The sequence below is a fragment of the Gorilla gorilla genome, chromosome 3 (assembly GCF_029281585.2).
Source record: "Gorilla gorilla gorilla isolate KB3781 chromosome 3, NHGRI_mGorGor1-v2.1_pri, whole genome shotgun sequence".
In the NCBI taxonomy this organism is placed as follows: Eukaryota; Metazoa; Chordata; class Mammalia; order Primates; family Hominidae; genus Gorilla; species Gorilla gorilla.
The window spans coordinates 129755204-129771982 of NC_073227.2; positions in this window are offsets into that span (position 1 = coordinate 129755204).

Genomic DNA, 16779 nt, shown 5'->3' on the forward strand with positions numbered 1-16779 from the left:
CAACGACAAAACAGATTAGGTAGTGTTTAAAACGAAAAACCCTAAATGGGCCCACCTTTAAGAATGGCTTCTCTATTATTCGGAAGTGGTAGCCCACTATGCCAGGTCAACTGAGAGCTCCCTGGGAGTGAAAACCCACTGCAGCCCCAGAATAATTTTGAACCCAAGTTCCAGTTGGAGATCCAAAATGCTGGTACTTGGATCCTCCAATTGCTGCTTCTAGACTATTTTTCTAACTTGCTCATTCAAAAGTCCCTTTTCTGTGAGTCCCACGGCATCTTTTTGTAGCCATTTTCTCAGATAATAAGCAAAGCATAGTGTGATTAGGAGCATGAACTCCTGAGCTATATACTCCTAGGTTTAAACCTCAGATTCTCCACTTATTAAGTGTCTGGCCTTGGTAAATTATTTAATCTTTCAGTCTCAATTTCATCATCTGTAAAATGAGGGTAATTATAATGCCTGTTTCACAGATTTTCTGTGAACATTAAATGACTTATCACATGTAACAGAACAGTACCAAGCATGTAGTAGACATTTTGTAATTTCCAGCTGTTATTTAACAGGCTGAACTCAATAGGTGCACTTCCTCTTCCTCGACCACACACACACACACACACACACACTCACACTCACACGAGTCCCTTTAAACCCATTATAAGATCTTGTTTCTTCCTTGGATTAAATATTGGACTGATCCTATAACTTTTCCATAATTTTCAAGATTACTCCAATCATCTTCTATCCCAATAAGTTATATTTGAATAATTAAAACATAGAGTAGTATTAAATCACTAGAATTTCCAACTTTTAACTAATGTGGAGATTTTCCTCTATCCCAGCTTGAAACCATTTATACCTGGAAGGCTTTGTGCATTGGCTGGGATGAGAGGGGATGTGAAGGGTCAGCTTTTGCTCTCCCTCCTTCTCACCAACTAGCTTTACTTCCTCTGCTAGCATCCTTGTCAGCATTCCCGACCCTTCCAAAGCCTGCCCCGGAAGAGGTGGGTATTATGGGAGCACTCTGAGCTTGGGAGTTGATTAGAGCTGGTACTTTCCCTAGCAGAGTGCTTTGGAAGTTTTCTCAGAAGTTTACATTTTTTAAAGGAAGGGGTCGTTTTTCTCTGGCTGGTCACTAATTACCTCAACTCTAATCTCCCGGGCATTTGGCAGTCCACCCCAGCCTCTCTCTACTGGGGTTCCATCGCCATTCAAAGAGCCCTCTCAGTCGGATGACTTTTTTTTTTTTTTTTTTTTTTTTTGAGATGGAGTCTCGCTCTGTCACCCAGCCTGGAGTGCAGTGGCGCGATCTCGGCTCACTGCAAGCTCCGCCTTCCAGATTCATGCCATTCTCCTACCTCTGCCTCCCGAGTAGCTGGGACTACAGGTGCCCGCCATCGCACCCGGCTAATTTTTTGTATTTTCAGTAGAGACGGGATTTCACCGTGGTCTCAATCTCCTGACCTCGTGATCCGCCCGCCTCGGCCTCCCAAAGTGCTGGGATTACAGGCGTGAGCCACCGCGCCCATCAGCCAGATGACTTTTAAGTTGGCCCCAAGAGTCCACTCCCCTATACCAAGTTCCAATGGTCTCACTTGCTTCACAGGAAAACTCATACATCCTCGCCTTGCGTGAAGGTATGTCTCGCCCTTTTTGTCTTCTCAATTGTAGGTCAGTATCATTAAACCAAGCATCCTCAACTCCAGGGCACATGTTTCAAGTTTCCAGGTGGAAAGAATCGTGTACAACCTGTGCAGGACTCCTCCTTTCTCCAGTGCTGGAAGGACTGGTTATGCACACACCAAATATCCCCAAGGAATCTTCTCTCCATCCATGTAGCATGTCCTGAAGAGGCAATCCAGCACCTCCTTTGGCACACAGTGGTGACTGGGCAGATACTGATTTATTCTCAGTCTTTGGAGCCTCAGCCAAAACTGTGATGTAAAGTATTCCATCTTATATTTTGTTACATTTGTTTTTAACTACTGCTCACTTCCAAGCCACTCTGCACATTCATCGAGGTATTTGATTGCTAGATTAATCTTCTTTTTACAGCCTGGTGCCTTTTTCATCAGTGGAGGGATTTAATTTCTGTGAATTTAATTTTACCTGCCTGTGGGGCGAGGGGTATTGGGTAGTGAAAAGATAGATAACAATTTCAACAATGCTTGCAGTTCCATTGCCATTCTTCTCAGTGAATTTATAACCCTGTGTAAGCTCCAGCTGGAGTTGAGTCTGCTATTTCCTAGGATGTATTCTGTTCCTGATATGCTTTTATACTATGAGCATCTCACCTTACTGAGCATGAGTCTATTATTTTAAAATATATGTTTTTCATACCTATAGCCCCTAAATGCAAACCAAAATACATGTGGTTCTTAACGAAGAAACACTGATCTTTTCTAAAGCTAGAGGGGAAACTGAAAATTAACTTGTGTTAAAAAAAAAAAAAAGAGGCCAGGCACAGCGGCTCACACCTGTAATCCCAGCACTTTGGGAGGACGAGTTGGGCGGATCCCTTGAGGTCAGGAGTTGGAGACCAGCCTGGCCAACATGGTGAAACCCTGTCTTTACTAAAAATACAAAAATTAGCTGGGTGTGGTGGTACGTGCCTGTAATCCCAGCTACTTGGGAGGCTGAGGCAAGAGAATTGGTTGAATCTGGGAGGTAGAGGTTGCCGTGGGCTGAGATTGCACCACTGCATTCCAGCCTGGGCGACAGAGTGAGACTGTCTTGGTGTAAAAAAAAAAGAGAGAGAGAGAGAATATAGGCATAGGGTCACCAATTTGTCCTGGTTTGCTCAGGAGTTTCCTAGTTTTAGCGCTAAGAGTCCCATATCCTGAGAAGCTCCTCAGTCCTGGGCAAACCAGGATGGTTAATGACCCTGCTAGTTGGGTCCAGCATGATAGTTAATTTTATGTGTCAACTTGAGTGGACCAAAGTTACCTGGATACCTGGTAAAACATTATTTCTGGGTGTGTCTGTAAGGTTGCTTCTGGAAGTGATTAGCATTTGAATCAGGAGATGAGTAAAGAAAATCGTCCTGACTAAGGTGGGTGGGCACGGGCACCATCCAATCTATTCAGGGCCCAAATAGAACAGAAAGTTGGAGAAAGACAGGGCAAATTTTCTCTCTCTTCTTGAGACATCTATCTTCTCCTGCCCTTGCACATCACAGCTCCTGGTTCTTGGGCGCTAAGACTCCAGGACTTACACCAGCACCCCCTAGTTTCCAATCCTTTGGCCTCAGACTGGGAGTTCCATTGTTGGCTCCCCTGGTTCTCAGGCCTTTGGACTCAGACTGAATTACCCCACTGGCTTTCCTGGGTCTCCAGCTGGCAGATGGCGTATCATGGGACTTCTCAGCATCCATAATCAAGTGAGCCAATTCCCATAACAAATCCCCTCTTATATATCTCTCTGTATATCCTATTAGTTCTATTTCTCTGGAGAACTGACTAATGCAATCCAGGCATCAGAAGGAGCAGAGGATCTTGGAAGAGTGTGAGGCTGTGCCTGAACACCCCTCAGCCCAGGCTCCAGCTCTCCTCAATGTCACTCTCTCCCAGTTCTCTTCCTGTCTTTCCCATTGTTTTTGCCTAGGCTAAGTGAGGGAAAGAAAAATAAGCCTTAGATGGCTTAAGTCAAAGGTCTAAAAAGCCAGGTTACTAATATTTTATGCAAGGTGGTTTTTTTAAAGGAATTTCTAGAACTTTTCACTGTGTGTTTCTCAAAGACTCTTTTATACCACAAGGAGGAAAAGGAAATGAACCACGAATAGCAAAGTGGTCTGCCCTTAGCCACACAACAATTATGGGGAAGATCTACGGTTTCCTGTTGTTGGCCTGGCCTGCTGAGCCATTTTTCTTGCTAAGTTACTTAAGCCTATCTGGGCTTCAGTTTGGTTTTGTCAGTTTTATAATCTTTAACTTTTTAAAAAAGAAATACTATATTTTGTGTGTAAGCCACTGGCTGATGATGAGGCTCAAATAAGAAAAGTTTGACAATACATGTGAAACCTCCTACTCAGACCTCCTTCCTCTAAGTCCCCAGGCCACTCACACTGCCAGCTCATTTTGGCCTAGTTATTTGCTTGTTCTCTCTGTCCCAAACATTAAAACTTGCCTGTCCAAGATTCCTCAACATTTGTTTCACTGAGCATGTCAAAAGAAAACCAAGTAATCTGAAAAAAATAAAACATAAAAACCTCTTGGCTAATAGAAGAAGGTAAATGGGTCTTACTCTCCTTTTAGTTTGCATCGTGGGCTTCCTTTTAGAAAGAAGGCCCTACATTTTTCTGGTCTAGAAGAGTGGTATCTAATGGCAGGACTATCACATCAGGTAGAATGTGATGGCAAAAAATAGATGGAAGAAACATTTGAGAACAGAGAGAGTTTTGGAGTTTCCTGAATCCGTCCATAACTGATTCCATCAGCTCATAGTTAACACTGAAGTGATAGAACAAGGATTCAGAGCGAGAACCCAACTGATGGATCCTGGTAGTGAAATCGAGTAATACAGGTGCGCTTGTTCTATGTCTAACATCTTTACACAGTAGCATGATTTTCTAAAACTGTGGCCATTTTCGGGGACAAGTATAGCCAAAATCAAAAGAACAAAAATAGATAACGTGTTTTAAAATTAGAAGTATGTCTCTCAGCTGGGCACAGTGGCTCATGCCTGTAATCCCAGCACTTTGGGAGGCCAAGGCAGGCAGATCACTTGAGGTCAGGAGTTCGAGACCAGCCTGGCCAACATGGTGAAACCTCATCTCTACTAAAAATACTAAAATTAGCCGGGCATGGTGGTGTGTGCCAGTAGTCCCAGCTACTCAGCAAGCTGAGACAGGAGAATGGCTTGAACCCAGGAGGCAGAAGATGCAGTGAGCTGAGGTTGCTCCACTGCACTCCAGCCTGGGCAACAGAGTGAGACTCCATTTCAATAAAATAAAATAAAATAAAAAGTATGTGTGTGAAGTTTTCACTTGAAAAGCTAACCTGCAGCCAGATTGGGAATATTAATGCACAATACTGATGTCAGCAGGCATTATTTAATCAGTGATAATGACTGAGATAGGGTCTGTTCAAATGACTGCAATCAACTTTACAAGTTGTGCTGGTTGTTCTCTTTTTTTTTTTTTTTTTTTTTTTTTTGACGCAGTCTCACTGTGTCACCAGGTTGCAGTGCAGTGGCGCAACCTCGGGTCACTGCAACCTCCACCTCCCAGGTTCAAGCAATTCTCCTGCATCAGCCTCCCAAGTAGCTAGGACTAAAGGCACATGCAACCACACCCAGATAATTTTTGTATTTTTAGTAGAGACGAGGTTTCACCGTGTTGGCCAGGATAGTCTCGATCTCTTGACCTCGTGATCTGCCCGCCTCAGCCTCCCAAAGTACTGGGATTTCAGGAGTGAGCCACCATGCCCGGAGGCTGGTTATTCTTTATTTTTCATATAGATCTATTGTATAATAGGGAACCGTCGGGAGATCAGATAAAGCTGGAGGATGGAGAAATTGGGGGATATGTTCTGCATCCTTTCCTGTCCAACTCCCTCTTTCTCTCTGCCAGGCTCTGGTTTGACAGTGACTGTGTTACTCTATGCAGGGCCAGAGTTCATGTTGGATGGGCCTTGTGGCATGGCTACAGTTCTCATCAGCTTTCAGTAAAGTCATTTCCTCTCCACTTGCCGCTTCAGCCCTCACAGTTCTAACAGCTTCCCACTGATGCTAGTCCTCAGGTAGTCACCATTTCTTGTTGGTTCTCATAACCATGCCCAGCCTTTGTGAATAGTCTCTCCATCAAATTCATTTCAATTGATCCCTTTAATTGTATTATCTGCTTCCTGCAAGGATACTGAGTGATACACGTACAAAAGATAAAATGGAGAATTGAAGAAATTTCTAAGTTACACAGACGTAAAAGAAAACATAAAATGACTTTTATCTGATATTTTTACATAATTAAAGTACTTCAATGCTTCATCTTTTTCCATGTGGACAGTGCAAGAATCAACTCCATTCAAAACAGTGTCTTCATTTTTCCCAGTTTTTTTATACAAGTTCTTTCAAAAATCTTTATTATAATATTAATTCTTTAACTATCCTCCAAAGATTATTCACCTCTTGGAGGTATTTTGAAAGATTTTTGTGTAATGTATAATGTCAAAGAGAACATTACAATTTTCATGTAATAAGTCCCTGGTTCACTCCCAGGTTTGGGCTCCCCCCAAATATATATGCTAAAATACACATGAAGTCATCTAGCTTTCTTTTTCCCAAAGCACAGCAAAAAGATGAGCATAAGTTCAGGGATACTGGGGTTGCTGAAGAAATCAAATGACAACTCTAGATTCTAAATGAAAAATAATTACTACAAGGGAAGACTGCAAACCATTAGACAATAGATGTAATATCAAATAAATGCAGCCATTATCCCGCTCTAATAGATCTTTAATTTCCTAAAGGTCTCTGCAGTTTAGAAAATGTTTCCATACATGTAGAGGTTTGCTAATTGCCTCCCGTGTACAGTTCTCCTTTGCCTTGGGAACAGAAGTAGAACTCTGGGTTTTAGTTGAGCGTATAGCCACCAAACTAACAGACTACATTCCCCAGCCTCCTCTGCAGTTAGTTGTAGCCAGGTAGCTGAGTTCTGACAAATGAGATCTGAGTGAGGTGAGTGGAACATACAGCAAGTCTCCTTAAGAGAAGTGCTCTTCTTCCCTTTCCCTCCTTTTTGTTGGCTGCAAAGCAGACAGGATGCTTGGAGCTTAGACCAGATGCTCTGAACCACAAGCAGCATGCGGATGGCAGAGCAGCAACATAGAAGCAGCCTGGGTCACTGATGATGGTGGAGTTTTCTTACCAGCCCTAAGCAACCTACCTCCAGACTCTATTCATGTAAAAGAAAAATCAATTTCTATCATGTTTAAATCACTCTTAATTTGTATTTTTAAAATCATATAAAGCCAATTGTAATCCTAAGCTATATAATTTATATTATCTTACCTAATTGTAAGCTAAATGAAATTGTGTGAGGGTAGAAGTCATGTATTTCTTCACTGCTAAACCCTCACAGTGCCAGTACAAAGTAGGCACACATGAAATCATTTCTCTAATTAAGTGAATAAATGAATGATCCATAAAAACACCCCTTTGAAAAAGATCATTGATAGGATAATGCTCTCCAAATGTGAACAATAATAATAGAAAGACTTTTTAAAAAAGCAGCATAGTACTGTGGACAAATGTGTGGGCTCTGGAACCACTCTGCCTGGCTCCAATCCTTACTCTGATACTTACCAGCTGTGGGTTGGAAAACTTCACTTAACTTCTCCCTGTAATATGTAAATAGAGAAAATATCAATACCTACCTAATAGAGCTTTTATAAGAATTAACTGTGTTGATATATTTCTAAAACCTAAAATAAATACTGGCATTAGCAAGCATTCAACAAATATTAACTAGTAGTAAGTACATATACAGCTGATCCTCATTATTCGCACATTCTGTATTTGCAAATTCGCCTACTCACTAAAACATATTTGAACCCCAACAATCAATGCTTATGGGCTTCTGTGGTCATTCATAGAGCAGTGAAAATTTTGAGTCGCCCAATGCACACATTCCCCACTGAGCTGAACAAGGTGACACTCTCTGTTTTTCAGCTCTCATACTGTAAACAAGTGACCTTTCCTCAGTCAATTTAGTTTTTACATTTTTGTGCTTTTTGTTGGTGACTTCACTGTTTAAAATCGTCCCCAACTGCACTGCTGAAGTGCTGTCCAGTAAGCGCAAGAAGGCTGTCATGCACCTCACAGAGAAAATACCCATGAAAGGTAAGCTTTGTTCACTCATGCATTACAGCTCTGTTGGCCATGTGTTCAATGTTAGTAAATCCACAATATATATTAAATAAGGTATAGAAATACACATAAAACAGGCTATGTATTGATCAATTGACAAACATGTTATGATTAGAGACTCACAGAAATCTAACCCTGTATTTCCCCTAGGTTCAGTATTCACTAATCCAGAATTGGCAGTAACTTTATAGAACATAAGCTATTAAAAATAATGAGAACTGACTCTCTGTGTGTGTGTTTGTGTGTGTGTGTGTGTGTGTGTACATAAAACAATAAGTTCTTTCTTGGCCAAGTGCGGTGGCTCACACCTGTAATCCCAGCACTTCGGGAGGCCGAGGTGGGTGGATCACTTGAGGTCAGGAGTTCAAGACCAGCCTAGCCAACATGGCAAAACCCCCTCTCTACTAAAAATAGAAAAATTAGCCAGGTGTGGTGGCTCACGCCTGTAGTCCCAGCTACCTGGGAGGCTGAGGCAGGAGAATTGCTTGAACCCAGGAGGTGGAGGTTGCTGTGAGCCAAGATCATGCCACTGCATTCCAGCCTGGGCCACAGAGCAAGATTCCGTCTCAAAAAAATTAATTAATTAATTACGAAGTACTTTATTTCCTAGGACCAATTTATGGCTAGCTTCAATTTATATTTTTGTTACATGAATCTTTAAGAGGAGGACTTGGTGATCCTTTCCATGGGGAGAAAAATTTCTAGATGGACTTGGAGGGCTAATAACACAAAGCTTGAAATTGCAAAAGCCAAAGTGAATTTTTAGTTAACAACAACAAAAAAAATCAACAGGTAGTTGATCCAGAGGATTAGCTGGTGGGCTGAAGTGACAACCAGGAGTTCCTGAATGTAAGTGTTTGTCTTATTTTAAACTTCTGACAAGTTACTCAACTAACATAAGACTACACGGGAAGTACGTTAACAATGCAAGTTGTCTATGTCTAGTCCTGTAGTGGATAGGAGTCAGGGTCTAGACTTGACAGTGTAGACTAGAGGCAGTGTGAGTTGGGGTGATCCCTGGAAAAGAGAAGGCAGACCAGAACTGTGAACTCATATTTCCTGTTATAGTTATATATTAAATAAAATTCTTGATAAAGTAGATGATGTATTCCTCAAAATTAAAAAGAGAATTTTGTTGTTCACCAGCATTGGCTTTGGAATCAGCAGACCTGGGTGTGAATCTCAGCTCCACTATTTCCTAATTTAGAGGTCCTGGGCAAGTCAGTCAACCTTGGTTTTCTTTTTTGTTGTTTGTTTGTTTGAGGCAGAGTCTCGCTCTGTCACCCAGGCTGGAATGCAGTAGTGTAATCTCGGCTCACTGCAACCTCCACCTCCTGGGTTCAAGCGATTCTCCTGCCTCAGCCTCCCAAGTAGCAGGGACTACAGGCATGCACTACCACGCCCAGCTAATTTTGGTATTTTTAGTAGAGACAGGGTTTCACCATGTCAGCCATGCTGGTCTTGAACTCGTGACCTCAAGTGATCCATCCACCTCAGCCTCCCAAAGTGCTGGGATTATAGGCATCAGTTGTTTTTATTGATTGGTTGTTTTATTGATAAAGTCAGGAACTAATACCTACCTCAAAATATTGTTTATGCGTTTAAATGTTGCATGTGTATGACAAATACCATACTGCTAGGCATATAGTCAGTTTTCAGTAAGCAGCAATAAATATATAATCCCAGGTTTTGTCTTTCTCTTCAGTAGAAAAGAAATCCTTAGCTTATATGTGTACCAAGATGTGATTATTTTAGCAAATATTTTAATATACTTTGAAAAGAACATAAGTATTTGGTGTGTTTCATCTCAATTACAATAATCATATTAATACTCAATCTCTGCACTTCTTTTTTTTTACTTTAAGTTCTGGGGTACACGTGCAGAACGTGCAGGTTTGTTACATAGATATACATGTGCCATGGTGGTTTGCTGCACCCATCAACCTGTCACCTAGGTTTTAAGCCCCACATATTTGTCCTAATGCTCTCCCTCCCCTTACCCACCTCCTCCTGACAGACCCTGGTGTTTGATGTTCCCTTCCCTGTGTCCATGTGTTCTCATTGTTCAGCTCCCAATTATGAGTGAGAATATGTGGTGTTTGGTTTTCTGTTCCTGTGTTAGTTTGCTGAGAATGATGTATTCCAGCTTCGTCCATGTCCCTGCACTGGACATGAACTCATTCTTTTTTATGGCTGCATAGTATTCCATGGTGTATATGTGCCACATTTTCTTTATTCAGTCTATCACTGATGGACATTCGGGTTGGTTCCAAGTCTTTGCTATTGTAAATAGTGCTGCAATACACATACTTGTCAATCTCTACACTTCTTAACATCAGAGAAATGTGGCAGGGAAAAGAAAACTTATTTTAAAGGTTTTTAATTATAGGAATTTGGAAATTAGCTCAAAAGTTCTTCTTCTAGAGACCTTTCATTAAGGAAAGCATAATTTTGTCACTGAGTCCCAGGTTGATATTTAGAGATTAGACATCTAATCACAATGGATTGACACATTCATTCATTCATTAATCGCTTGTTGAGAATACACTAAAGACCAGATTCTGTCCAATGCCCTGGGAATTTAGCTGTGAGCAACATATGCATGGTCCCTGCCCTGTGGTCTTGGGAGGAGAGGAGGAAAATAAAAGCATAAAACAATTACACAAACAACTGTATAATTATAAAAAATGATACACCTCAAGAAGTGTTACATCAGGACACATGTGATCCAGCCTCAGCATTCTTTCAAAGAAATAATGAGTAATTATTTCAGGAACTAATGAGTAATTCCAGGAACTAATGAGTAACTCCAGGAACTAATAAGTAAGTCTAGAACTAATGAGTAATTCCAGTGTAACAATGGGAAGAAAATATTTCTCCTTCAGTGACACTTCCAAAAATTCCCTCTCCTCTTTTACTTGCCTGACTCCTCAGAGCCACAAAACATCTCATCCCCTATCCTGAGGCCACAATGGTCTCTTAATTTCTATTTGTTTCCCATTTTCCACCTCCCTGGTTTCTTCCCCATTCCCATTCCACTCTGTTCCCCAACAATATCCCCAAATCCTCCTTGGAGGTGTAAGAGTGGAATAAACAAAGCAGCACACTTTTTACAAGTTGCGAGAAAAAGGCCAGGGATATCCTCTGATATTAATTTTTATTACTGTGCAGAAGGAAAACTACAGGGTTTAATAGAAGCATTCAATAGGAAAGCCCAACCAGTCTGGTAAAAATAGAGAAAAATCCCTGGGAAAATAACATTTAAGTTGAGACTGGAAGAAGAAGCGGTTAGTGGAGAGAGGGAAGAAGAGGACATGAATGAGATAGAAAACAGCACGGCATTGGCGGAACAAAGAAAAGGTCAATGTTGTCAGGGCAGAGCAGGGAGAAAGAAGTTTCACTCATTTGGTAAATGAGGCTGGATAGGCACAGAGGGGCCAGATCATGCAGGCTTTTATCTTAAAAGCAATAGGAAACCACTGAAGAGTATTTATTTTGTATTTATGAATATAATTCATTATGAATATAATTCTTTATACTTTCAGGTCAAGTTTTATGAATGTTTTTGGTAACACTGGTTTTTTAAAGCCAAGAATATTACTCTGAACTTTTCTCATCCACTATCATAACATACTCACCAAGGCTTTTTATTTTGAAATGAGAGTGATCCAGGTACCTTAGTTTGTAAAATTCACTTTTCTTTAAAATGAAAATCACATAGAAAAAATGAATATATCCTGCACCTATGCACAAATGCATTCTAGTTTGAATTGCTATAGACCATGTGTTGAAACACCCCAAATAAGGTTATTCCAGGAAATATAGCATAATTATAGCTCAAAACGTAGCTCTCCTTGATTATATTATGAAACCCAAAATGGACTTGTGACACAGGTTAGTTTTCAAACATTGAAATACACACATTTTTATCTTCCTCTATGCTTGTAACAAAGATTCCTTTTCTCTGTGTTCACACTGAATGACTGTGTTCAGCAGGAAAGAAACCAGTCTCTCATACCATTCTTTTCCTAAACACCTGGTTATTCAGTTTTAACAAGGTGACTGGTTTCCACCATAACTCTGCTATTTTTCCACTTGGCTGAGTCCCCCTGGACCTTAAAGTAAAAACCTATGTAACATTAGCTTTCCTACTTATACTATATGGGTTCCACCTACATCATGCCACTAATTTACATGGGATACTGTGAATAATGCAAATAGGTATTCCTTCCTGTGCACTTTCATTTGAATCTCTCTGAGATGGACCAAAAGGCAATGTTATTCAGATCTTTCATTTTCTACCTCAACTCATATTTCACTGATTTATAAGCACAGGTAGAACTCTTTCATCTGCTGCTGGCTCCTTTCCTAGTTTATTGTGTATTTGAAATAAGCATAAAGCGAAAAGATTTGCCAAGTTACCTTATCTATAGGATTAGAATAATGGTTGCCATTTACCTTTCAGACCAAAGTTCTTTCAAATATAACTAGAAGGAGGCCATTCCACAGTTGCAGTTACCCTTCCAAATGCTATAGAAACTCAGGGGAAGAGTGGTCATGTCAAACCCCCAGGTTGCATACTTTATATGGTAAAGTATGCAGTAAGGGTGTACCTGGTGCTTACTGAAACCATTCTAGTTTGAGAGCAGATGGACCATAAACACCAGGTAAATAATACTGACTTTAATAATTTTTAATTAAATGGAGAACTTAGAAGTTGACCACAAAGTTCTCCTTCCTACCTGGCTATGGAGGGAACAATATTGTATACACTGAGGTTTAAAAAGAAAAGTATCACTCTTAGACCCAGGTGAATGGACCCTTGTCCTAAGCCCCATGCTGTAGAGGGCCCCACTCTTCCCCATGTTGCAAGTAGTCTCCTGTGTCCACTCAGAGGCTACACCCCCCCACCCTTCGGGACCATTTCTGAATTCTAGGACCCCAGAATTCCTTGCCCAAATAGTCCTCAACCTGCTTCCAGAGTTTCTAGACCTAAAAGTGATCAAGTGGCAGCTGTCAGCGAGGAAGTGTGGTTGGCGCCTGGGTATGTGAATTGGGGTGTCCACACATACACAGGAAGCCCCTCGCCATGTAAGATGCAGCCAGCCATGGAGGAGACAGGGCCCGGCTCTCCCCATGCCTCCATGCTCTGGTAGGAAACACCAGGTTAAGAGAAAGAACATCTCCTACTGAACAATTTGTTCACTTGATTTATAACTTGGAAATATTTAGATATATGATCTGCGGGCCTCTATTTATATTCTTGCCCCAAATCTCACAATTGTAAAAAATGGGGTTTAAAAGAATATATTGAATTCGAGACATCAGTGACTAATAGTAATCTGGGAAACTTTATATTCTTTTCTAAACATAAATCACTAGAACTGTAATACGAAAGATGTGACGAGGAAGAAAGAGGGAGTGGGACTCCACTGTTTAGATCAAACAGTAGCTTCAATCTCTTAAGTTGTGCTCTTTGTTCATTAAGCATGAGGAGCCAGCTAGAACATTCTTCTCTCTGCCACAAGAATTCCATCTGTAGAACAGAGGCTCCCAGGCTGCCAGCTGCTCTTCACTCCCCTGTCGTAAGAATGCAGCTGAGGTTGAAAACTTGTCACCAAGTTGGAGCCAATATCCACCTGTCCCTCTTGTCAGTCTCTTTCTATAAAGTCTTCCTGGGATTTAAAAACTAAAGCCATAAAAATGGGATTTGCCTTGACTCTTTCTAGAACAGCTATATACCATGCATGCATCATATGTCCCACAATGACGGTGTCTCTTAAAAATTGTGGTATTTAAATAAAATAACAGCTGTGCAGTACTATGAACAGCCATGACAGATATTCTTAGAAATTGTTTGCTTATTCAAATCACTGAATGTGGATTTTATTTTTCCAGTAAACCAAAAAAGAGAGAATAATAAAAGAGGGATGTTCACAGTTATAATTTATACAAAATCGTGTCAAAAAATTTTCTATTTCTCATAAATAAAAAGCTAATATATAATTATATATCATAAGTATAGACTTTTTTCTATAGTAGGAAAGACAATGCTGCTATATAATATGCATGTCAATATGTCATTAATACTTAATACATTTTGAAAATATATAAATCCTTAATAGATTTTGCTTCAGTTTGGAAATTATATATAAGAGAATGTCTATCTTTTCATCAGATCATTAATAGGAAGACATGATTATGACATATGTTTTTAAAACTTTATTTGGAAGAAAAGTATTGTAAAGATACCTTATGTAATCTCAAATTGTGTGTCTAAAATCAAAAAGGAGTGTAACTAAACACATAAAGCAAACTTCTTTTGGGATCTGAAAAGTATCACTGGGGGGAAGAGAGTTAGGCTGGCTCCAGCTCTGGATAAATATGCATTGCCACTTTGCAGCAAACGGGACGCGGCAATGTGAGTTTGCAACTGGGCCAAGATTGGGGTATGGTGAGCAACAGTCTTTTACATATTTTGGAGTACTTTTCTTGTTCCATGGCTGCCTTTGTTGCAAGCAAATATTGTTTGTATGGGTTTTTTAACAGCTTTACAAAAATAGTTACCTGTTCAAACCCTTTCAATGAAGAATTCAAAAGAAAAAGAGAAAGAAAATTGACTTCTGTACTTCCTAGGGCCACATGGCTCTTATTTAGGAATCAGAAGGGGGACATCAAGTGAGGTATTTTGTATATTAACTTTATTAATTACGTTCATACATAAATGGATTTCTTTTTTTATTTTTTATTTTTGTTTGTTTGCTTTTTTTGAGGTGGAGTCTCACTCTGTCACCCAGGCTGGAGTTCAGTGACGTGATCTCGGCTCACTACAACCTCCACCTCCCTAGTTCAAGCAATTATCCTGTCTCAGCCTCCAGAGTAGCTGGGATTACAGGCGCCTGCCACCACGCCCAGCTAATTTTCCTATTTTTAGTCGAGAGGACGTTTTGCTATGTTGGCCAGGCTGGTCTCGAACTCCTGACCTCAGGTAATCCACTCGCCTCAGCCTCTCAAAGTGCTGGGATTACTGGCATGAGCCACCATACCCAGTCATAAATGGATTTCCTCATGGACATCTTTTTCATACAGACTGAAGATGCTCAATCCAGATGTAAAAAAGATAGTGTACCATGCCACTGGAATGAATAAAATAAAAGAGAACAGTTAGAGCCAAAAGCCAGGCATGGTGGCTCATGCCTGTAATTCTAGCACTTTGAGAGGCCAAGGCGGGCAGATCACTTGAGCTCAGGATTTTGAGACCAGCCTGGGCAACATAGCAAGATCCAAGACCTTGTCTCTCCAAAAAAAAAAAAATTAAAAAATTAGCTGGACGTGGTGGCGTGCACCTATAGTCCCAGCTACTTGGAAGGCTAAGCGGGAGGATCACTTGAGCCCAGGAAGTTGAGGCTACAGTGAGCCATTTCATGCCTCTGTTCTCCAGCCTGGGAGACAGAGTGAGACTCTGTCTCAAAAAAAAAAAAAAAGTCAAAAGAGAGACTACAGAAATATATATCACACACATTAACACAGAATTAATATTACACAGAGTTATGGGAAACAGATATTTAACAGAGCCCAGTCAACCATGCTCCCCTGTGTAGAGTGAAATCGTTAAAGATGGCATCCAATTAACAGATTCTGATTGAGCTAGAGAGAATGGCTGAATAATGATATTTATCCAATCTGTATATATGCTGATCTTTCAAGCTATTTCTAATTTTAACTTTTAAGAAATGAAACATATATTTCTATATTTGAGAGCTTAAAAGTGGATATGCCTTAAGGAAAACATTGCAGACTTATAGAGCCTCCTGGGCGTATATCTTGTCCTGCCAACACTGAAATCAGAAAATAGTAAGTGAAAGCAATTACCTTCATTGACTCAACATAGCTTAGCTATTCTTGAAACAGAGCTTATCAATGAGAAATCAGCTAGGAAAGTCACTTTCCAGTTCTCAACATTTCAATCGTGGAAGGTGACACAAATGTCACAGGCTGCGATTTCCTAACTCCCTAATTTGCTTTCCCTCAGGCATACTACTGTTTCCTTTGGAGAGGAAGGAGCAACTGGAAGCCAGCAGCTGAAGGTTCCTTCCCTTCAGTTACTCCCCTCACTTCACACTCCTCATGCCTCTCACTTCACCGTCTCCTTCACCTTTAATGCCATTAAGTTCCAACATAAAACCTAAACCTGTGGTAGCCCTTTCTAAATCAGAACGTGCAGCTCCACTTGGCAAGGCACCACATCTACTTTTAAAATATACACTGTACCCAGCCAGTGTGAGCACTCAGCACCAAACATACGTGTCAAACAGTAATAACTTCAACATTTGCTCACCATAACCTCAGCATATGTTCAAATAATATGGGCTACTAAAATTTCACTACACATGTACTTTTCTACCACCTCTACTGCACAGAAAGCTCATTCAACTTTAAGTCTCAGCAGCACTGAAATATGTTTATTTATAATATTATTTTCCAGTTTGGGTGGAGAGCCAATTTATACACTTTCAATAATTTCAGTAAACAAGTAGGCTATATCCTTCCTATCACAGTCTTCATTGTACGTCTGTTATCATATACAGCAATATTATTTTCTTAATGTTGACTGTGCCACCTGTGTGTATGTGTGTGTGTGTGAATCAATAGATATAGAGGCAGATAGCTGCCGTTCATTAAATGCTTACTCTATGCCAGGCAATGTGCTAATCACTTCACTCATTTGTTTAACAAATATTTATTGAACACCTCTGATGTGTCAGACACTGGATTAGATACTAAGAACATAGGAGCTAAAAAGACAAACATAGCCTGGTCCTCATAAAGCTTATAGTCCAGTAAAGAAAACAAAGTTTTAAAAAACATTGTAACAAGGAATCTAACCAATCCAAGGTTTTGACACTGATAAAGCAG